This window comes from Pleurodeles waltl, chromosome 9 (assembly GCF_031143425.1).
Source record: "Pleurodeles waltl isolate 20211129_DDA chromosome 9, aPleWal1.hap1.20221129, whole genome shotgun sequence".
Classification (NCBI taxonomy): Eukaryota; Metazoa; Chordata; class Amphibia; order Caudata; family Salamandridae; genus Pleurodeles; species Pleurodeles waltl.
The window spans coordinates 587,569,219-587,594,065 of record NC_090448.1 but is presented as its reverse complement, the minus strand read 5'-3'; positions in this window follow the sequence as shown (position 1 = coordinate 587,594,065).

Genomic DNA, 24,847 nt, shown 5'->3' with positions numbered 1-24,847 from the left:
TGTAATATAATGCATCCTGCCTTAGGGCTGTGAGGCCTGCTAGAAGGGTGACTTACATATATTGCATGCTGTGTGTGGGGGACATGGCACACAGGCTGTGTGCCATGTCGTGTTTTCACTGTGGTCTGTACCAAAACACACAGCTTGCAATGGCAGCTGGTCATGTGCTTGGTGATGGGTACCTTAGGGTGGCACAATTCATGCTGCAGCCTTTAGGGAGCCCTCTTACCACCCCAGGCCTAAGGTACTAGGGGTATCATTTACTAGGGACTTACAGTGAGTGCTACAGGTTTTGTCAATTGAGAAAATGACTGTGCACTTTTGGGGGAAAGAACGCTGGCACTGGGGTCCTAGTTAGAAGAAACTTAGGCCCTCATTACAACATTGGCGGTAAAAGTCGCTTACCGCCATGCAGAAGACCGCCAACACACCGCCGCAGAAATCCGCCACCACTATTATGACCCACAGCTCGGAATCCGCCAAAATTCACACCCACACAAGCCCGCCACACCAAAGGTCAGTGATAAGCTGGCGAAAACAAATCCTCCACCGTCACACCAACAGAAATACGCCCACACTATCACGACACACGAATCCACGCAGCGGTCTTTCAACTGCGGTATTCCATTGGCAGTACACACTGCTGTGCTCAAAATACACACACATTTACAAAACACTACCACATTGGACAATTCCAGATACACACACCTGATACACATACACCAACCACTCCCACTCACCCATTACAATATAAAACATACACCCACATCACCCCTACGACCACAATTACTGAGAGAAGGCCAGAGAGAGACACCACAAACAACTACCTAGCATCCACAGGCACACAATACCATCACCCACATTACTTCCACGCACCTCACACAACACACCACTAAATATCACCCCACTTATCACTACACACACCACCCCACACATCACCCTCACCATCCCATGGCACGGCAAAGACACACCAGGTTCTCTGAGGAGGAGCTCAGGGTCATGGTGGAAGAAATCGTTCGGGTAGAGCCACAGCTTTTCGGATCACAGGTGCAGCACACATCCATAGCTAGGAAGATGGAGCTATGGCGAAGAACAGTGGACAGGGTCAACAGAGTGGTACAGCACCCAAGAAATAGGGATGGAACGATCTACGGGGGAAGGTGCGTTCCATGGTCTCAAGACACCACATTGTGGTTCAGCGGACTGGCGGCGGACCCCCACCTCCTACCGCACAACTAAGAACATGGGAGGAGCAAGTCTTGGCGATTCTGCATCCTGAGGGCCTCACAGGAGTAGATGGAGGAATGGACTCTGGTAAGTCAAATCTTAACTACTACATCCCCCACCCTACTTGCATGCTATCACATACCCCCACCCTCACCCCATCACTCCAACTTCTCACAAATGTCCCAATATCACAAACCACACATCCCAAGCCCTGCATGTGACAAAATGTGGAGAAGTGTGGCTCAATGGTTAGAGCGGCAGACCCTGATGCAGAAATCTGGCCTGGGACCAGGGTTCAATTCCCACCTCAGCAGGTCTTGGGCTCAATTTCCTCGGACCTGATAATTCTTGTATCGGTGCCTAATCTAATTCATGGGTGTAACTCTGGGCAATAGCTTGCTTAATCTCCACAATGGCCCCACCAGCGCTGGGATGCCTGGCTTCACCTTGGAGGTTGCCCAGGAGTGGGCACCTCACAGGGAAAAGCCATGAGGGGTACCACAGTGGTATGCGTACAGCGCCTTGAGACCCTAATGGGTGAGTAGTGTGCTATACAAGTATGAAGTTTACAGTTTTACAAAGCATGGACACCCATCACCAAAGCATGGCCACTGCACATACCCATACACCCCCCTAAACCACCATCACACAAGGTCCCACACAGGAATTCAAGCACTGGGGTACAAGGTCACCCACCTATTGCACACCATAGCACACACAGATGTAATAAACATCCTTTTATGTCCCTGCACGACCCCTACCCAACGTCACCGGACAGGAGGGTCCACACGTATCAACACCACCAACAGAAGAGGCCCACAGTGATGACAGCAGCTCTGTCCAACTGGATCTAGATGACCAGCCCGACCCATCGGGGACCTCGGGACAGTCAGTTCCCCTCACACAGTCACAGGCCACCACAGAGCTTTCCCCCTCTGGAAACACCAGCACAGCACCCACCCAGCGGGCCCATACCTCTGTCCCCAGGACACGTCAATCAGCAGTGTGTCCATCACTACAGGGAACCCAGGCTAACCCACCACCCCAACAACACTAGGGACCTGGGGGCAGTGGTAGTGGGCAGACGGTCCAGGGGACGGAGGCCAGGAACACAGGGGAACTGGGAGGGCTGCTGTGCAACAGGGGGAGGGCAGGCCCAGGGAACCCACTCTCCACAAGGCCCTCTCCAACATCATGGGAGCCTACCACCACTCCCAGGAGACGATGGAAACGGTACTGGCCAAGTTTCAGGAGACCCAGCGCCTGCAGGAGGAACAGTATTTGGGCTTCAGCGAGGAACTCAGATCCATCAATTCCACCCTGGGCACCATCGTAGGGGTGCTGAAGGAAGTACTCAACACCAGGAGGGACACTGTGGCACAACAAGGGGCCCCTGACACTAGCCTGGACGATGAACTGCCCACCACCTTTGCTGGCGCTAGTGGACAGGACGCCCCGCCACAGGACCACCACACCAGCACCCCACCTCCTGCAGAGGGAGAACCACCTCGCAAACAGTCCCTGAGATCCAGGACAAAGACAGAGAACGATGCCAAGACCCCCGCCAAGAAATGGGACCACCCTGAATGTCATCCTTCTGTCCCACTTTGTCACCCTGTCCATCCTCAAACTGCCCCAGCTCCACTTCCTATGCCCATTTGGGCAATGCACCTGTGAGACTAATAGCTTGGACTCTGCCATGGACATTCCTCCACCATCATCCCTCACCATTTGACAAACCCCTCCAATATTGAGCACATAAATAAACACCCTTGAAGCACAAAACAATCCAGAGTCAGTCTGTGATTTTGAAATAGTGTATTAGCAATTACAGTGACAAAATGCTCTTTCAAATGTAATGTCAACATACCTATGTCACACAGCTCTAGTCCATGAGGAAACAAAGCAGATGTCACCCAGTGGGACCCACATCTGTGAAATCGTAAGGGAAAGTGACAATTCAGTGACCATACACTGGGTGAAAACGACAGACAGTAGAGAGGTAGAAGTGTTAAAGTACATGTAGTAGGCAGGTTTGTATTTTTACCTGTGTCTCACTGGAAATATTGCAGGATCACCGAGTTCCTGTTATCGATGTCCTCTTCTTCTGCTTCCTCGTCTTCACTGTCCACAGGCTCCACAGCTGCAACAACACCGCCATCTGGACCATCCTCCTGCAGAAAAGGCACCTGTTGTCGCAAAGCTAAGTTGTGAAGCATACAGCAGGCCACGATGATCTGGCACACCTTCTTTGGTGAGTAGAATAGGGATCCACCTGTCATATGGAGGCACCTGAACCTGGCCTTCAGGAGGCCGAAAGTCCGCTCTATTATCCGCCGAGTTCGCCCATGGGCCTCATTGTAGCATTCCTCTGCCCTTGTCCTGGGATTCCTCACTGGGGTCAGTAGCCAAGACAGGTTGGGGAAACCAGAGTCACCTGCAAATGGCAAGGGACAACTGTTAGACACACACTAACCTGTAGGGATATCCCCAGACCCAGACAACCATTCCCACTGACTTGCATCCAGGTGCTCACCTAATAGCCACACACGATGCCTCTGGAGTTGACCCATCACATGAGGGATGCTGCTATTCCACAGGATGTATGCGTCATGCACTGAGCCAGGGAATTTGGCGTTCATATGGGAGATGTACTGGTCTGCCAAATACCCCATCTGCACATTCATGGAATGATAACTCTTCCGGTTTCTGTACACCTGATCACTCCTGCGGTGGGGTACCAAAGCCACATGTGTCATGATCAATGGCACCTATGATGTTGGGGATATGTCCAAGGGCATAGAAATCACCTTTCACTGTAGGTAAATCCTCCACCTGAGGGAAAACGATGTAGCTCCGCATGTGTTTCAGAAGGGCAGACAACATTCTGGACAACATATTGGAAAACATAGGCTGGGACATCCCTGATGCTATGGCCACTGTTGTTTGAAATGACCCACTTGCAAGGAAATGGAGTACTGACACCACCTGCACTAGAGGGGGGATTTCTGTGGGATGATGGATAGCTGACATCAGGTCTGGCTCCAACTGGGCACACAGTTCCAGGATTGTGGCACGATCAAGCCTGTAGGTGATGATCACATGTCTTTCCTCCATTGTCGACAGGTCCACCAGCGGTCTGTACACCGGAGGATGCCGCCATCTCCTTACATGTCCCAGCGGACGGTGCCTATGAAGGACAACAGCAAGCACAGAGTCAACCAACTCAGAGGTACGTACCCACAGCTTACACAGAACACGAATCAGAATCCAAAATTTGGCCTGTGTTAGTGTTGAGGCAAGGCCTAGGTATGTGTGATGCAGTTAAGAATTAAGCCATGTGGGCCCCTGAAATGGCAGCTGCCTGACCTGTAAAGTGGGACACTGGGATGTGAGGTAACTGCGCTGGCGTGGTACACCGTCGCGGTAGGCGGTCGAAGACCGCGGCGCAATTCAGCATTGGTTAACATTGGACCCTATGGATCCCATGAGCCAATGACGATGTACTCTGGCGGTGATGGTATACACTGCCGCGGACGTGACCGCCATTTTCTATCTGTTCGATCACTTGATACCTGATCTTCGACAGGAGAGGACCTACACTGCAAGTGCTGCTGTGACCTCGGTCTGGAAGAGACAATGGCTTGCGCGTCTGGGGAAAGGGCCCCTGCCTTCACATCTGAGGAGTTGGAGAAACTCTACGGTCCTCCAGACAAACAGGTAAGTACACTGGGAGCATGCTGTGTGGGCTATGCCTGTGTGGAGTGGGGTGGATGAAAGATGGGGGGGAGAATGAGGCATGCATGAAACAACGGTGAGTGCATGTGCCACATGGCAAGGGTAGTAATGGGGGCCAATGACTGTGACGGTGCAGTTGGTAATAACTTTTCTTTTCCCCCTGTACAATTCATGTAGGTCAGCGCCCACCAGGAAAAGGATATTTGGCGTGCCATTGCCAAGGACGTCCGGACCCTGGGGGTCTACCACAGACGGAGCACCGACTGCCATAAGAGAGGGGAGGGACATTCGCCGCTGGAGCAAGAAGACGGCGGAGGCCCAGCTGGGGATGGCCTCCCAACGTGGGAGGGGTGCCCGTCGCACCATGACCCTCCTGATGTTCAGGATCCTGACGGTGGCGTACCTGGAGTTGGATGGGCGCTTGAGGGCATCACAGCAGCCACAAGGGGGTGAGTACACTCTCATTCTGCTGATTTAGCGCACAGTGGAGGTGTCTGGGTGGGGTAGGTGGGCTGTGGGTTTCCCTAGGCCAGGGCGAGTGTGCTAGATAGGTCCCCTTGTTCTGGCAGACCCTGTGGCACCCCACCCCAACCCACCCCGCCTGTGTACAGTGACAACTACACCTAGTCAGGCTCCTGTGTCTTCCATGTGTGCAGATGTCGGCCATAGCCTTGCACGCCATGTCCCAGGGATTGAACAGTGGAGCCCAAGTGCGCGGCGTAGTGCAGGGGGCTTCTGTGTCTGTTGTGTCCGCCAACGATAGCGGTAATGCGTGCACTCAACATGCCTTTCTTCTGTCGTCCCCCCCCTTTTTGTGGTCTACTTGTTCTTGTGTGCCTTAGCATCATCAGACGGAGGAGTAGTGGCACCGGAGCAGGAGGGAACTGCATCCCACATGGCCCTGGAGGGCGAGACAACGGACTCGGAGTTCACCAGTGGGACGGAGGGCGAGGAGAGCTCCACGGCGGGGACAGGAGATGACACCAGTGACACGAACTCGTCCTCTGATGGGAGCTCCCTTGTGGTGGCACCATCATCTGTGATCCCCACATCTACAGGTACAGCCGCCAACCCCCCTATCAGCACCGCCCTCCCAGCAGCCCCTCAGCCTTTGCCCGTGCCCGCTCACCCAGGAGGGTGGGCATCACCTTCGCCCCAGGCACCTCAGACCCTGGCCCAGTCACCCCTGCTGCCCTCAGTGAGGAGGCTATTGACCTCCTCAGGTCCCTCACTGTTGGGCAGTCTACCATTTTGAATGCCATCCAGGGTGTAGAAAGGCAGTTGCAACAAGCAAATGCATTCCTGGAGGGCATTTATTCTGGTCAGGCGGTACTTCAGCGATCTTTTCAGACTCTGGCCTCGGCACTGATGGCAGCCATTTTCCCTGTCTCTAGCCTCCCCCCTCCATCTTCCTCCACCCAGACCCAATCCCCTCTACCTCAGCCTATCCAAAGCACATCTTCAGACCAGCATGCACACACGTCAACACACAAGGGAAGCTCAGGCAAACATAAGCACCACACATCCCACAGGCACTCACGCAAGCATCACACACATGCAGACACACCAACATCCACTGCCTCCACTGTGTCCCCCTCCTCCTCGTCTCCCTCCTCCCTCCCAGTCTTGTCTCCACTCACACGCACTACATCTACAGCCACTACTTCCATCACCAGCGCACACACCACCACACCCCGCTCACGTGCAGTCACCACCCCCACTGCCATTCACACGTCTCCTGTGTCCGCTCCCAGTGTGTCAGTGATGTCACCTCCCAAGGCACACACCCACCCAACAGCTATCCACCTCACGACAGCCTCCAGAGCATGCACCTTCACCCAAAGTCACCAAACGAACACCTCCTACAACCACAACCTCTTCCTCCACTCCCAAACCTCCTACAGCTACCCGTCCCAGTGTTTCCCAAAAACCTTTCCTGTCCAAACTTGACCTCTTTCCCACACCTCCCCCACCCCACCCGTATCGTAGGGCCCGACTCTCCAGGTCCCAACCTAGCACCTCAGCAACAACATCTCCGGGACCAGTGGTGCCTGTAGTCACTGGAATCTGGAGTGCACCGGCCACCAGGGCAGCCAGTGTGGCACGGAGCCACAGCACGGACAGTCCCCCACCTGTGAAGCATTAAAAGTTGGCCAGTGCCCGGCGGGAGAGGGGGAAGACTCCAGCCACCAAGGCCCTCCCAGGGGTACAGGTGGGAGTATGGAGTCAGCTGCAACACCTTCCAAGGTGGGGAAGGGCCACAAGAAAGTCAGCAAAGCTGGGAAGAGCAGCACGGCGGAGAAGACCGCCATCATCCCCGCTGCCCAGGAGGCCATCACCAGCACCTGCCCTGCTGCCCAAGAGGCCACCGCCATCATCCCTGCTACCCAAGAGGCCACCGCCGGCACCTGCCCTGCTGCCCAAGAGACCACCGGCATCATCCCTGCTGCCCAAGAGGCCACCGCCAGCATCTGCCCTGCTGCCCAAGAGGCCACCGCCATCATCCCCGCTGCCCAGGAGGCCACCGCCAGAACCTGCCCTGCTGCCCAAGAGGCCACCGCCATCATCCCTGCTGCCCAGGAGGCTACCGCCACCAGCCCTGCTGGGCCAGAGAGGACCGCCAGCACCAACCCCGCTGGGCCAGACAGGACCGCCAGGACAGGACCGCCAGCACCAGGCCCGCTGGGCCAGACAGGACCGCCAGCACCAGCCCCGCTGGGCCAGAGAGGACCGCCAGCACCAGCCCCGCTGAGCCAGAAAGGACCGCCAGCACCAGCCCCGCTGGGCCAGAGAGGACCGCCAGCACCAGCCCCGCTGGGCCAGAGAGGACCGCCAGCACCAGCCCCTCTGGGCCAGAGAGGACCACTAGCACCAGCCCCGCTGGGCCATGAAGGACCGCCAGCAGCTGAGTCACAGAGAGGACACCGCCGCCACAAGCTCCCCTGAACAGGGCACCGCCGCCACAAGCACCGCTGAACAGGGCACCGCCGCCACAAGCACCACTGTACAGGGCACCGCCGCCACAAGAGACTTGAGAGACTGTGGCTTTGCACTCCCCAGGATTTAACAGTGGGCATGTGGCCCCCTCGTGGATTTGGCGTTGTGCACTCAACCGGCTTAGGTGCCCCCCCTTTCCCTCCCCCTGAGGTGCCTGTTTTATTGCTATCTGATGCCCCTGCAGTGTTCTCTCCGTCATGGTCGGGGATCTTGTGTGGGCCTCGCCCATACTGTGTGGGCCCAGTGTTCCACGGATTTCAGTGGAGCACTACCTGGACTACTATTCTTGGTGTATATTTTGTTTATAGTGTATATATGTATATTTTTGCGTATTGGATTTTAATATATTACAATGGTTACACTCATTTTCTTTGGTCTTTGCATTCTTCCTGGGGGTTTGGGGGTGTAACTGTAATGTATCATGCTGTATTAGTGTGTGTGTTGTCGTAGGTGAGGGTGGGGGTGGGGATGTTGCGTGTGTGTGTCCCTGTTTTTTCCCTCCCCGCTCCCCTGTGTCGTAGGTGCAGTACTCACCGTGGTCTTCGCCGCCGGCGTTCGTGCTCCTGGTAGAGGAGCAAGAAGATAAGGGCTGGCAGGATGTGCAGCTCTGGTTCCATGGAGTCCTGATTCCTTGTGGGGTGTGTAGAGGTGAGCGTTTTCCCTTCGAAGTCCTGTTTCCGCCGTGTTTTTGTCTGCGGTGAATCCACCCCGGAAAAGGTGGCGGATTGGTAGGTTGTGACATTGTGGGCGGTACTGTGTCCTCCGCCTGTCTGTTGGCGGTGACCGCCACACTGTTTGCTTGTACTGCCTTGGCAGTCGGAGTGTTAAAGTGTCTGTCTTTGTTGCCGGTTTCCGCCACGGTCGTAATTCCATTTTTTTTACCGCCGACCTGTTGGCGGTCTTACCGCCGCTTTAACACTGTCCACCAGGGTTGTAATGACCACCTTAGTGCACTTTCAGTTGAAATTATATAAAAAACCAGGTAAAAAGTGGGGGGTGACCATATTAAAAGAGGCACTTTCCTACATGACCCCCCTCCCAAATGAAAGAGGATGAACTAACCCTTCCCATGTGAGTCTTCATCTTCTAAGTGGAAGAACCTCGAAAGGCCATCTGCATTGTTATGGTCAGTCCCACGTCTGTATTCCACTGTGAGGTCCATTCCCTGTAGAGAGATAGACCACCTTACCAGTATGGGTTTTCACTTTTCATTTGCATTAGCTGTTTGGGGGGGCTTTGGTCAGTTTGAACTAGGAAGTGAGAACCAAACAAGTATGGTCTCAGCTTCTTCAGGGACCAAACCACTGCAAAGGCTTTCCTCTAAATGGTACTCCAATGCTGCTCTCTGGAGAGTAACCTCCTGCTAATAAAAGCAACAAGTTGGTCATGGCCATCATTGATCTGGTGTAGGACTGATCCTATCCCATGTTCAGAGGCATCTGTCTGCAATATGAGCTGCTTGGTATAATCTAGAGCTTTAAGAACAGGAGCTGAGCACATTGCTTCTTTCGGGGTGTCAAATGCCTTTTGACAGCTCACTGTCCAGTTTGCTTTCTTTGGTATTTTCTTGGAGGTGAGTTCTGTGAGAGGGCCACAATGGTGTCATATCCTTTCACAAACCTCCTGTAGTACCCAGTCAACTCAAGGAATGTCTTGACTTGAGTATGGGTTGTTGGAGCTACCCAGTCCTGAATTGTCTGGATCTTGGCTTGTAGTGGTTGAACTTGTCTTCCACCTACAAGGTGGCTCAGGTACACAACTTGGCCCTGCCCTCTCTGGCATTTTCTTACCTTGATAGTGAGGCCTGCCCTTCACAAGGCCTCAAGGACCTTTCCAAGGTGGATCAGGTGCTCCTTCTAGATAGAGCTAAAGACAACAATATCATCAAGATAGGCTGCACTAGAGTCTTCTAACCCAGCAAGGACTTTGCTTACCAACAGTTGGAAGGTGGCAGGGGCATTCTTCCAACCAAAGGGCATAACAGTAAACTGATAATGCCCATCAGGAGTGGAGAATACTGACTTCTCTTTTGCTCTAGGGGTCAGACCTATCTGCCAGTAGCCTGATGTGAGATCAAAAGTACTGGGATATATGGCTGCATCTAGCCTGTCAATCAATTCATCAGCTCTAGGAATTGGGTGAGCATCGGTTTTGATCACAGCTTCAGACATCTATGGTCCACACAAAACCTTAGTTATTTATTTATTTATTTATTTGAACTGCAGGAATGAGGCTTGGAGACTAAACCCAATGGTCTGACCCAGGGGATCTCAGAGTGCTCAATGACTCCCAATTCCAGCATCTTGTTGACCTCAGCTTTGATGCTCTCCTTGCCATGATCAGCCTGGCTATAGGTTTTGTTTTTGACAAGCAAGCTATCCCGTGTCAGTGTCAGGGGTCAAGGAGCAGAGCTCAGTATGCTGGTGCAAGACTTGCTTGCAGTCAGTCTGCTGTTGGCCAGAGAGAGTGTCTGAAAAGACTACTCCATCTACTGAACCACCTTTTGGATTGCCAGAGACGAGATCAGGGAAAGGTTCACTCTCTGCTTCCTGTCCCTCATCAGTGACCATGAGCATGGTCATCCAGCTCTATAATAGGGTTTAAGGCAGTTTACATGGATAACCCTTTTGGGGTTCCTACAAGAGCCAAAGTCCACCAGATAGGTGACATCCCCTTTTCTCTCTAGGATAGGGCAGGGTCCACTCCACTTGTCTTGGAGGGCCCGAGCAGCTACAGGCTCCAAAACCTATACCTTTTGTCCTGGTTGGAACTCTACCTGTGCAGCCTTCTGGTCATACTAGAGCTTCTGGAGTTCATGGCTGGGCCCAAGGTTTTTGGAAGCCTTTTCCATGTACTCAGCCATCCTGGACCGAAGACCAAGCACTTAGTCCACAATATCCTGAGTTGGTTATCTGAGAGGTCTCTCCCATCCCTTCTTCACAAGACAAAGTGGTCCCTTTACAGGATGGCCAAACAGAAGATCAAAGGGGGAAAATCCAATTCTCTTCTGTATCACTTCTTTGTAAGCAACAAGCGGGCATAACAATAAGAAATCCCATCTCCTTTTGGGTTTTTCAGGGAGTCCACCAATCATGCCTGTCAATGTCTTGTTGAATCTCTCACCAAAACCCTTGGTTTGTGGCTGATATGAGTTAGAGAACTTACCGGTCAACCACATTCAGCCCACATTTGTTTCAGGTACACAGGCGTGAGGTTTGTACCTCTGTCTGATACCACCTCCTTTGGAAAGCCCTCTGTGGGGAACACACCAATGAGGGATCAAGCTACTGCAGGGGGAAGTATTAGTCTGTAGGGGGAATTGCTTCAGGATACCTGGTTGCATGATCTACTACAACCAGTATAAATCTGTTTCCTGATGCTGTTGGAGGGTCAAGGGGACCGACTGTCAATCGCTACCCTTTCAAAGGGAACCCCAAACATTGGAAGTGGAATTACGGGGATCTGCCTTGGGGTGGCCACCTGTTTTGCCACTGGCTTGACAGGTGGCACAGGAGTTGTAAAACTCCTTCACCTTCTGGGGCATACCTGGCCAGTAGAAGTAGGTTTACCAACCTACTCCATGTTGTTGCCTGGCCAAGATGCCCAGCTAGGGGAATAAAATGGACCAAAGAGAAACTCTTTAAACTGCTGAGGCACTGAACCTCTCCTAGAGGCACCAGGTTTGGGATCTCTGGCCTCAGTGAATAGGAGTCCCTCCTCCCAATAGGTCCTGGGGGAACAAGTGATATCTTCCTTTTCCTGATCAGCAGCTTGCTGGCTCAGGTCTTCAGGAGTGGGTCAAGTCCTCTGTCCTTGGCACAGGTTCTCCCTGGGGTGTCCCCATGGTCCTAAGAGCTCTGTCATATAAGGCCCAAGCTCCTGAGGCTCAGTTCCCTGTGGGGCTGACAGGACTTCTCCCTGAGGAGAGGGGGTCTGGTCGGGTGTCTGTTTGGAAACTGCAGTCCCAGGCTTTTTGCCTTTCCTATTGGTAGGTTGGGCCATTATTTCAGACTCTAACTCTATATTCTCACTGGAGCCTTGCTCCGTGTTCTTGTTTTTACACAAACCCATTCAGGGATACCCAGCATGGCTGTATGGGCTTTTTTTTTTTACCTCAGCCCATGCTGAGGTCTCCAGATCATTGCCTAGCAGACATTGTATAGGTATTGCCGGAGATATTACCACCTTCTTGTGGCAAGTAACTCCTCCCCATTCTAAAGATACCATTGTCATGGGATGTACCTTAACCTGATTATCAGCGCTGAGGACTGTATATGTCTCACCTGTCAGATATTGTTCTGAGGACACTAGTTGTTTAGTCACCATGGTGACACTGGCACCAGTATCTCTCATTGCTTCAACCTTAATCCCATTGATATATGGCGGTTGTCTGTATCTTTCCAGGTTACTGGGCCAGACAACTTGGGTAGCTGCATCTACCCCACCCTCTGAGACTAAAGTTGCCTCAGTAGGCTCACTGATATGGTCAGAGCCTACTAGGAATCCAATCTGGAGATTTACCACTGCATTTACTGCAGGTGCAGTAGAGGCATTATTTTTGTTGGGACATGTAAGATCTTTACTTCGGTGTCATTGTCTTTACAGTCATGGCACCAAGCCTTCCTGGGATCCCAATTTTTGCCCTTGTACTCACCCTTGGGTTGGTTAGAGTCTCAGGGTCATCCGCCTGTGTAGGTTTTTGGTAGGCCCGGGCATAGAAATCTGCTTCCCTGGCAGAGTTTTCAGAATTTAGGCACTGCACGCTACGTGGAGTAGTGCGGAGTTCTCGAATTCCGCAATCCAGTGCACAGCGGAGTTCGTTCATGCATATGAGGGTGGGTTTTGGATCTCTCTTGCGAGTGCCACATACTCCCAGGCCGTTAGCAGGCATGCGTTCGATTGCGCTGTTTCCAGCCTCGTGCACAAGACTTTGCATTTAATTGTGCTGCTTCCAGCCATGATGCCAGTCAAAATAGTCCCACTCGACAGTGTGAATGCACATGGAGTAGATTTTGTACTCCATATACATCTAACTCTAGACAAAAAGTGGCTTATGAGTGGATTTTCTTCTCCAATGGACCCTTCAAGTTGTTTTTCAGATAGAGAAGCCTTCTTTAAACAGGAAGGAAGTGCCGCAGAGACATCAGCTTCTGGATCCTGTCTAGATGCTTAGTTTATCTCCTGGTCACTTTTCGTTGGATTTCAAAATATTGGCGCTACTCCTGCATTGTACATAGGGGCCCGATAAAAATAATGGAAGCCCCCTTTTAACGCCTGCACTGAGCAGGAGTTAAAAGTGCTGTAGAAAATGACACAAGGAAATCTCGTAGATTTCCTTGTGCCATTTGTTAGGTCCCCCCCAATGGGAGTATGCCCCCTTTGCACACATTATGCATGGCACAGGCATAATGTAGCGCAAAGGGTTACAGAGTGGCACAATGCATGCATTGTGCCACTCTGTAAATGTGGTGTGGGGATTTCGGCCTCATTCGACCACATTAACGTAAAAAATAATGACGCTAATGTGCACAAGGTGGTGCTAGGGGACTATAAATACGCCCCTTGGTTTCTTTAGGTGTATAATAATTCCATTTCCACATGGGCAGCCTGGCTGCAGAACACAATCACAAATCAGCAGCATAATTTTTTAATGATTATTCCATTTCCCCTGGACCACCTTGCTGCCATAGGTTTTTTAAGGGATTATTCTATTTACCCATTCACCTCTCTCTGACTACTCTTGGTGTGCCCTTTAAAACAGATTGAGATAAAGCAAAGAGCTATGCCTGCATTTTCTGCTGCCTGGTTTAAAATAATGTTTTTGGGTGTGGTGGTGTGATTTGACTTTAAAATATTTGATTACATTAGTATTTATTCCCTAAGTAACCAACTGCACTAAGATTGCATTTGTCTGTACAATCTCAACCTGCAACAATGTTACATTTCACTAACTACATGTTTTTCTTGCTTAGTTGCTTTTAGGTGCATAAGAGAAGAGACCTCACATCATCCGCAATAATGCCAAAGAGAAGGACTTCAATCCTCCCAACTCCTACACTTGCGCATCTTAGTTCCACTGCTAACTTAGAGTTTAAGATGGCCCCAAAAAAAGTTGCTACCAAGAAAGTGGCTAGTATGAAGAAGCAGCTTTCCACTAGTGGCATGCCCAACGCAACCTTTTTTGTGAGACGTGTGCCTACCTCATAGGCCTTGGGGGAGGAATCTGGGAGAAGCACTACTGAATCAAAAGCACCACTCCAACCTAAGTCCAAGATCATGTCTGTCAGAGAGTCAGCCACTGCAATCATGGCAACACCGAGGAGCAGTGACGTTGAATTGGATTTGTCCCTTTCGCAAAGTAGTACCCAATCATTTCAGGAAACAGAGCAAAGTCGACAGCAGCCATAGCCAGCAATAATAGATCTTCCTGAAGTTGGAGCTGAACAGGAGGTGGAGTTTCCTGCCGAGCAAGAACCTCCTCTTTTAGAATCAATGGTTCCCAGATCTCCAGCAAGAAAATGGTACTACTTCACCATCTTCTCCAAGCACCACTTCTGATGACGATGATAAGGACATGGAGGGGACCCTGGCAGAATCCGGGAGACTCCAGGAAAGGTATGTGAAAAGATAAGTTCCAGAAAGCTGTAGAATCATGGAAGGGAATTATGATGAGGAGGAGGATGACAATGAGCCAGTCATTGTGGAAGCTGGCATAGAGGAGTCCAACATTAGTAACCAACCTACTCTGAGGGCTGTGGCATAGACAGCACCGCGAGCTCCCATATTTGTAAGGCCCCAGCAGAGACCTGCACCAACCCATACCTTAGTAGATGTATGCACTGCAGAGACGCAATCAACACACCCACCTACATCTAGTTCTTCTTCAGGTATTAACAGTGGCCCAATAAGAAAGTACTCCATCCCAATTGTGTTTTTTTTTACTATTAGCAAACAGGACTAGAACATTGCGATATACTCTATTTATTGCAGTGTTTGTCGAGGTAAGCCTGGTTCACTTTATGGTACTGGAGGCCAGGCGACTCATGAAAAAGCATCTTGCAATCTGGTTGGAGGAGCACCTTAAAAAAATGGCTGAACATAGTTGCAGTGGTGGAGGTGGGGAGAGCCGGGAAACATCAGTTACAACTGGTCAAATCATGGTGGAATGTGAGGAAGAAGAAGGTGACATCCTCACACAAAGCAGACGTGTCCCCAGCAGTGTGCCACAATCACCCGCCTCAGTGACGTCACAATGGCAAAGGAAGACTTAAAGTAAGATGGAGATACCACAGCATACAGTGACTGCACCACGATGCACATTGAGTCTACCATCACCTACATCTCAAAAGTCACCTGTGTCATTGGCCCCACAAAAGAAGAAAATCCCGGCTACAATTACGGGCATGTTTAGGCAGGAGTGACCCACCGATCGCAACCACCCAATGGCACATTCGTACTTGGGAAGCAGACAAAAATGTTAGGACTGGCCCTCCTCCCTTTTTCTTTTACGGAAGGAGTAGGGTTCTTCGAGTTTGTGGCAGCCATCTGCCTGAAATGGGAGGTTGAAGTCGGACTTAATTTGCCAGAGTTGCTGTTCCAGCACTGAATCACAATTTGCTGCAATAGGTTATACAAGTTTGCAGCAAAGTATTGTCCACACTATATACCTGGAAAAAGATATGTGGACTAGTTGTCAGGCAACTGATTAAATGTTCATCACTGCACGCTTGATCTCTTCTGTGGGGTTAGAGCAAAGTCTTGGCCCGAAGAAAGTTTTAAGAGTGTTTGGCGGCATGCAACAGTAGCCATGTTCACCAAGGAGAAATCACACACAACTGCAAACGTCTTGGAGGAACTTAATGGCAAAGTGTCTGAATGACTGGACCCCAGAGGTCTTTAAATTGGACTTGTTGCCAAGGTCAATAGCAGCAACATAGTCAAGGCCATGGCAGACGATGGCTATTTCAGGGTCCTGTGTTTCGCCTGATGCATCACCCTGTTTGTGCAAGACTTTCTTACAAAATAAGACATGATCAGCAACATACTGACCACCTGAAGATGAATCTGCACTCATTTTAACAATTCCTTCAAAGTCTGGAAACAGCTGCAGTTTATTCAGCGTGACAACAGAGTACCAGTTAGGGCGTTGATACAGGAGGTGCCAACCTATTATATGTTGCAATGTCTGTTTGAGCAGTACAGACAGATCAATGACTATGGCCCTCATTATGACATTGGTGGTAAAAGCCGCTTACCGCCGCGCAGAAGACCGCCACCACATCGCCGCGGAATTCCGCCACATCTATTATATCCCACAGTTCGGAATCCGCCAAAATTCAGACACCCACACAAGTCCGCCACACCAAAGGTCAGTGATAGACCGGCAAAAACAAAACCTCCACAGTCACGCCAACAGAAATACGCCCACACTATCACGACACACAAATTCATGCAGCGGTCTTTCAACCGCGGTATTCCATTGGCGGTACACACCGCCGCGCTCAAAATACACACACTCTTACAAAACACAGCCACGTTGGACAATTCCAAATACACACACCTGATACACATACACACACCACTCCCACACACTCAATACACTATAAAACACCCACCCACAAACCCTTACGACCACAAATCACGAACAAAAGCCAGGGAGAGACACCACCATCAACAACACTAGCATCCACAGGCACACAACACCATCACCCACATAACTTCCACGCACCTCACACAACACACCACTATATATCAGCACACTTATCACCCCACACATCACATACACCACCCCATGGCACAGCAAAGACACCCCAGGTTCTCGGAGGAGGAGCTCAGGGTAATGGTGGAGGAAATCGTCCAGGTAGAACCACAGCTATTCGGATCACAGGTGCAGCACACCTCCATTGCAAGGAAGATGGAGCTATGACGAAGAATAGTGGACAGGGTCAACGCAGTGGGACAACACCCAAGAAATCGGGAGGACATCAGGAAGAGGTGGAACGTCCTACGGGGAAGGTGCGTTCAGTGGTCTCCAGACACCACCTGTCGGTTCAGCGGACTGGCGGCGGACCCCCATCTCCTCCTCCACAACTAACAACATGGGAGGAGCAGGTCTTGGCTATACTGCATCCTGAGGGCCTCGCAGGAGTAGGTGGAGGAATGGACTCTGGTAAGTCAAAGCTTTACTATTACATCCCCCACCATACCTGCATGCCAGCACATACCCCCACCCTCACACTAACCCCCATCACTTCTACTCCTCACAAATGTCCCACTATCACAAACCACACATCCCAACACCAAGCCCTGCATGCAACACCAAAGCATGGACACCCATCACTAAAGCATGCCCACTGCACATACCCATACACCCCCCTAATCCATCATCACACAAGGTCCCACACAGGAATGCTAGCACTGGGGTACACGGTGACCCACCCATTGCACACCTTGACACACATAGATGCAATAATCATGCCTTTATACCACTGCAGGACCCCTCCCCAACATCACCGGACAGGAGGGTCCACACATGTCCACACCACCAACAGAAGAGGCCCACAGTGATGACAGCACCTCTGTCCAACTGGATCTAGATGACCAGCCCGGCCCATCGGGGACCTTGGGACAGTCGGTTCCCCACACCCAGTCACAGGCCACCACAGAGCCTCCCCCCTCTGGAAATACCAGGACAGCACCCACCCAGCAGGCCCATACCTCCGTCCCCAGGACACGTCAATCAGCTGTGTGTCCACCTCTACAGGGAACCCAGGCTAACCCACCACCCCAACAACAACAGGGACCTGGGGGCAGTGGTAGTGGGCACACAGTCCAGGGGACGGAGGCCCAGGAACACAGGGGAACTGGGAGAGCTGCTGTGCGACAGGGGGCTGGCAGGTCCAGGGAACCCACTCTACATGAGGCCCTCTCCTCCATCATGGGAGCCGACCACCACTCCCAGTAGACGATGGCAACGGTACTGGCCAAGTTTCAGGAGACTGAGCGCCTGCAGGAGGAACAGTATATGGGCTTCAGGGAGGAACTCAGAACCATCAATTCCACCCTGGGCACCATCGTAGGGGTGCTGAAGGAAGTACTCAACACCAGGAGGGACACTGTGGCACTACAAGGGTCCCCTGACACTAGCCTGGATGATGAACTGCCCACCACCTCCGCCTGCGCTAGTGGACAGGAGGCACCGCCACAGGACCACCACACGAGCACCCCACCCCCTGCAGAGGGAGAACCACCTCGCAAACGGTCCCTGAAATCCAGGAACAAGACAGAGAATGATGCCAAGACCCCCGCCAAGAAATGAGACCACCCTGATTGTCATCCTACTGTCCCACGTTGTCACCCTGTACATCCTTTAACTGCCCCAGCTCCACTTCCTATGCCCATTTGGGCAAAGCACCTGTGAGACTAGAAGACTGGACTCTGCCATGGACATTCCTCCGCCATCACCCCTCACCATTTTGCTACCCCCTCCAATTTTGAGCACTAAAATAAACACCCTTAAGGCACAAAACAATCTGGAGTCTGTCTGTGATTTCGGAAAACTGTATTAGCAAGAACTGTGGCAAAAAGCTCTTTCATTTGTAATGTCAACATACCTATGTCACACAGCTCTAGTCCAAGAGGAATCTAAGCAGATGTCAGTCACACTGTGGGACCCAGATCTGTGAAATCGTAAGGGAAAGTGACAACTCAGTGACCATACCCTGGGTGAAAAAGACAGACAGTAGAGAGGTAGTAGTGTATAAGTACATGTAGTAGGCAGGTTTGTATTCTTACCTGTGTTTCACTGGAAATATTGCTGGATCACTGAGTCCCTGTTGTCCATGTCTTCTTCCTCTTCTTCCTCGTCTTCACTGTCCACAGGCTCCACAGCTGCAACAACACCGCCATCTGCACCATCCTCCTGCAGAAAGGGCACCTGTCGTCGCAAAGCCAAGTTGTGAAGCATACAGCAGGCCACGATGATCTGGCACACCTTCATTGCTGAGCAGAATAGGGATCCACCTGTCAGATGGAGGCACCTGAACCTCGCCTTCAGGAGGCCGAAGGTGCGTTCAATCACCCTCCTAGTTCGCCCATGTGCCTCATTGTAGCGTTCCTCTGCCCTTGTCCTGGGATTCCTCACTGGGGTCAGTAGCCATGACAGGTTGGGGTAACAGGAGTCACCTGCAAATGGCGAGGGACAACTGTTAGACACACACTAACCTGGAGGGATATCCCCAGACCCAGAAAACCATTCCCACTGACTAGCTTCCAGGTGCTCACCTAATAGCCACATACAGTGCCTCTGGAGTTGACCCATCACATAATGGATGCTGCTATTCCTCAGAATGCACTGTGCCAGGAAACTTGGCATTCACATGGGAGATGTACTGGTCAGCCAAACACACCATCTGTACAGTCATCGAATGATAACTCTTTCGGTTTCTGTAAACCTGTTCACTCCTGTGTGGGGGGACGAAAGCCACATGTGTCCCATCAATGGCACCTATGATGTTGGGGATATGTCCAAGGGCATAGAAATCACCTTTCACTGTAGGCAAATCCTCCACCTGAGGGAAAACGATATAGCTCCGCATGTGTTTCAGCAGGGCAGACAACACTCTGGACAACACGTTGGAAAACATAGGCTGGGACATCCCTGATGCTATGGCCACTGTTGTTTGAAATGACCCACTTGCAAGGAAATGGAGCACTGACAGCACCTGCACTTGAGGGGGGATTCCTGTGGAATGGCGGATAGCTGACATCAGGTCTGGCTCCACCTGGGTACACAGTTCCTGGATTGTGGCACAGTCAAGCCTGTATATGATTATCACATGTCTTTCCTCCATTGTCGACAGGTCCACCAACGGTCGGTACACCGGAGGATGCTGCCATATCCTCACATGTCCCAGCGGAGGGTGCCTATGAAGGACAACAGCAAGCACAGAGTCAAACTACTCAGAGGTACGTACCCACAGCTTACACAGAACACCATTCATACTCAAAAAGGGGCCTGTATGTGTGTTGAGTCTAGGCCTAGGTATGTGTGACGCAGTTGAAAATGAAGCCATGTGGGCCCCTGAAATGGCGGCTGCCTGACCTGTAAAGTGGGACAATGGGATGTGAGTTAACTGCGCTGACGTTATACACCGTTGCGGTAGGCGGTCGAAGACCGCGGCGCAATGCTGCAATTGGTTAACAGTGGACCCTATGGGTCCCAGGAGCCAATGACGATGTACGCCAGCGGTGACCGTACGCACCGTGACGGACGTGACCGCCATTTTCTATCTGTTCAATCACTCGATACCTGATCTTCGACAGGAGAGGACCTACACTGCAAGTGCTGCTGTGACCTCGGCCTGGAAGAGACAATGGCTCAAGTGTCTGGGGAAAGGGCCCCTGCCTTCACATCGGAGGAGTTGGAGAAACTCGTGGATGGGGTCCTCCCCCAGTACACGCTACTCTACCGTCCTCCAGACAAACAGGTAAGTACACTGGGAGCATGATGTATGGGCTATGCCTGTGTGGAGAGGGGTGGATGTAAGAAGGAAGGGGGGAGAGTGCGGCGTGCATGAAATGACCGTGAGTTCATGTGCCACATGGCAAGGGTAGGGATGGGGCCAATCACTTTGACGGTGCAGGTGGTAATAACTTTCTCTTCCCCTATACAAATCATGTAGGTCAGCGCCCACCAGAGAAAACATATTTGGCGTGCCATCGCCAAGGACGTCAGGACCCTGGGGGTCTACCACAGACGGAGCACCCACTGCCGGAAAAGATGGGAGGACATTCGCCGTTGGAGGAAGAAGACGGCGGAGGCCCAGCTGGGGATGGCCTCCCAACGTGGGAGGGGTGCCCGTCGCACCATGACCCCCTGATGTTCAGGATCCTGGCGGTGGCCTACCCGGAGTTGGATGGGCGCTTGAGGGCATCACAGCAGCCACAAGGGGGTGAGTACACTCGCATTCTGCTGACTTTGCGCGCAGTGGAGGGGTCTGGGTGGGGGAGGTGGGCTGTGGGTTTCCCTAGGCAGGGGAAGTTCCGTAGGCAAGGTCCCTCATTAAGGCAGGCCATGTGGCACCCCAACCCACATCTGTAGAGTGACAACTACACCTAGTCATGCCCCTGTGTCATCTATGTGTGCAGATGTTATCCATAGCCTTGTAGGCCATTTCCCAGGAATTGAACAGTGGAGCCCAAGAGTGTGGCGTAGTGCAGGGGGCTTCTGTGTCTGTCGTGTCCGCCAACGGTAGCGGTAATGCATGCACTCAACATGTCTTTCTTCTGTCGACCCTCCCCCCTTTTTGTGGTCTCCCTGTTCTTGTGTGCATTAGCATCACCAGGCGGAGGAGCAGTGGCACCGGAGCAGGAGGGAGCTGCATCCCACATGGCCATGGAGGGCCACACTACGGACTCGGAGTTCACCAGTGGGACGGAGGGCGAGGGGAGCTCCACAGCGGGGACAGGAGCTGAAACCAGTGACACGGACTCGTCCTCTGATGGGAGCTCCCTTGTGGTGGTGGCAACAACTGTGCCCCCCCCATCTACAGGTACAGCCGCCACCCCCTCTTCCAGCACCACCCTCCCAGCAGCCCCTCAGCCTTCGCCCCGTGCCCGCTCAGCCGGGAGGGTGGGCATCACCTCCGCCCCAGGCACCTCAGGCCCTGCCCCAGTCACCCCTGCTGCCCTCAGTGAGGAGGCCATTGACCTCCTCAGGTCCCTCACTGTTGGGCAGTCTACCATTTTGAATGCCATCCAGGGTGTAGAAAGGCAGTTGCAACAAACAAATGCATTCCTGGAGGACATTCATTCTGGTCAGGTGGCCCTTCAGCGAGCTTTCCAGACTCTGGCCTCAGCACTGATGGCAGCCATTGTCCCTGTCTCTAGCCTCCCCCTTCCAACTTCCTCCACCCTGACCAAATCCCCTGTACCTAAGCCTATCCCAAGCACACCTACAGACCAGCATGCACACACCTCAACACACAAGGGAAGCTCAGGCAAACATAAGCACCACACATCCCACAGGCACTCACGCAAGCATCACACACATGCAGACACACCAACATCCACTGCCTCCACTGTGTCCCCCTCCTCCTCATCTCCCCCCTCCCTCCCTGTCTCATCTACACTCACACCTGCATGCACTACCTCTACAGCCACTACTACCATCACCAGCACACCCACCACCACATCCCGCTCACGTGCAGTCACCACCCCCACTACCATTCACACGGCCCCTGTGTCCACTCCCAGTGTGTCTGTGACGCCCCATCTGAACATACACAAACACAGGCACACACCCACCCAACAGCCATCCACCTCACAACAGCCTCCAGCACATGCACCTTCACCCAAAGTCAGCAAACGAACACCTCCTACAACCACAACCTCTTCCTCCACTCCCAAACCCCCTCCAGCTACCCGTCCCAGTGTGTCAAAAAAACTTTTCCTGTCCAACCTTGACCTCTTTCCCACACCTCCCCCAACCCGTCCATCTCATAGGTCCCGAACTAGCACCTCAGCTACAACATCTCCGGGACCAGTGGTGCCTGTAGTCACCGGAATCTGAAGTGCACCGGCCACCAGGGCAGCCAGTGTGGCACGGAGCCACAGCACAGACAGTCCCCCACCTGTGAAGCATCAGAAGTTGGCCAGTGCCCGGCGGGAGAGGGGGAAGACTCCAGCCACCAAAGCTGCTCCCAGGTTCCCGGTGGGAGTGTGGAGTCAGCTGTGACACCTTCCAAGGTGGGGAAGGGCCACAAGAAACCCGGCAAGTCTGGGAAGAGCAGCATGGCGGAGAAGACTGCCATCATTCCCGCTGCCCAGGAGGCCACCGCCAGCACCAGCCCAGCTGCCCAGGAGGCCACCGCCAGCACAAGCCCACCTGCCCAGGAGGCCACTGCCAGCACCAGCCCAGCTGCCCAGGAGGCCACCACCAGCCCAGCTACCCAGGAGGCCACCACCAGCACAAGCCCCACTGGGCCATGAAGGACCGCCAGCAAAAGCCCCGCTGGGCCATGAAGGACTGCCAGCAAAACCCCGCTGGGCCATGAAGGACTGCCAGCAAAAGCCCCGCTTGGGCCATGAAGGACCACCAGCACAAGCCCCACTGGGCCATGAAGGACCGCCAGCAGCTGAGTCCCTGCAATGGAGACCAACGTCTCAAGCACCGCTGACCAGGGCACCGCCGTCTCAAGCACCGCTGAACAGGGCACCGCCGTCTCAAGCACCGCTGAACAGGGCACCGTCGCCTATAGCACCACTGAACAGGGCACTGCCGTCTCAAGCACCACTGAACAGGGCACTGCCGTCTCAAGCACCGCTGAACAGAGCACCGCCGCCTCAAGCACCGCTGAACAGGGCACCGCCGCCTCAAGCACCGCTGAACAGGGCACCGCCGCCTCAAGCACCACTGAAGAGGGCACCGCTACCTCAAGCACCGCTGAACAGGGCACCGCCGTCTCAAGCACTGCTGAACAGGGCACCGCCATCTCAAGCACCGCTGAACAGGGCACCTCCGCCTCAAGCACCGCTGGCCCATGAGCGCCAAGGGCACTGACGCTACTGAGTCCGTCACAGGCAGAATGAAGCACTCTGGGCACTATGCCCCCTCCAGAACCAATGGAGAGATCCATCCACTTCCTCTGTCCTTAGCAGGATGAAGCACTCTGGACACCATGCCCCCTCCAGAACCAGTGGAGAGATCCATCCACTATCTCTGTCCTTAGCAGGATGAAGCACTCTGGGCACCATGCCCCCTCCGTGACCAGTGGAGAGATCCATCCACTACCTCTGTCCTTAGCAGGATGAAGCACTTTGGACACCTGCCCCCTCCAGAACCAGTGAAGAGATCCATCCACTACCTCTGTCCTTAGCAGGATGAAGCACTCTGGGCACCATGCCCCCTCCAGAACCAGTGGAGAGATCCATCCACTACCTCTGTCCTTAGCAGGATGAAGCACTCTGGGCACAAGGCCCCCTCCAGAACCAGTGGAGACTGTTATCCACTTGAGAGACCGTGGTTTTGCACTCCCCAAGATGGAACAGTGGGCAACCCACCCACTGTAAAGACTTGAGAGTCTGTGGCTTAGCACTCCCCAGGATGGAACAGTGGGCTACCCACCCACTGTAAAGACTTGAGAGACTGTGGCTTTGCACTTCCCAAGATGGAACAGTGGGCAACCCACCCACTGTAAAGACTTGAGAGACTGTGGCTTTGCACTCCCCAAGATGGAACAGTGGGCAACCCACCCACTGTAGAGACTTGAGAGACTGTGGCTTTGCAATCCCCAGGATAAAGCAGTGGGCAATCCACCCACTGTATAGACTTGAGAGACTGTGGCTTTGCACTCCCCAGGATGGAACAGTGGGCAACCCACCCACTGTATAGACTTGAGAGACTGTGGCTTTGCACTCCCCAAGATGGAACACTGGGCAAGCCACCCACTTGTGAGACTTGAGAGACTGTGGCTTTGCACTCCCCAGGATGTAACAGTGGGCATGTGGCCCCCTCGTGGATTTGGCGTCATGCACTCAACCAGCTGAGGTGCCCCCCCTTTCCCACTCCCTGAGGTGCCTGTTTAGTTGCTGTCTGATGCCCCTGCAGTGTTCTCTCCGTCATGGTCTGGGATCTTGTGTGGGCCTCGCCCATTCCATGTGTTCCACAGACTTAACTGGAGCACTACCTGGACTACTATGCTTGGTATATATTTTGTAAATTGTGTATATATATATTTTTGCCTACTTGATTTTAATATATTACAATGGTTACACTCATTTTCTATTGTCTTTGCATTCTTCCGGGGGGGTTGGGGGGTGTAACTGTGATGTATTAATATGCATTAGTGTGTGTGTTGTAGTGGGTGGGGGTGGGGGTGGGGGT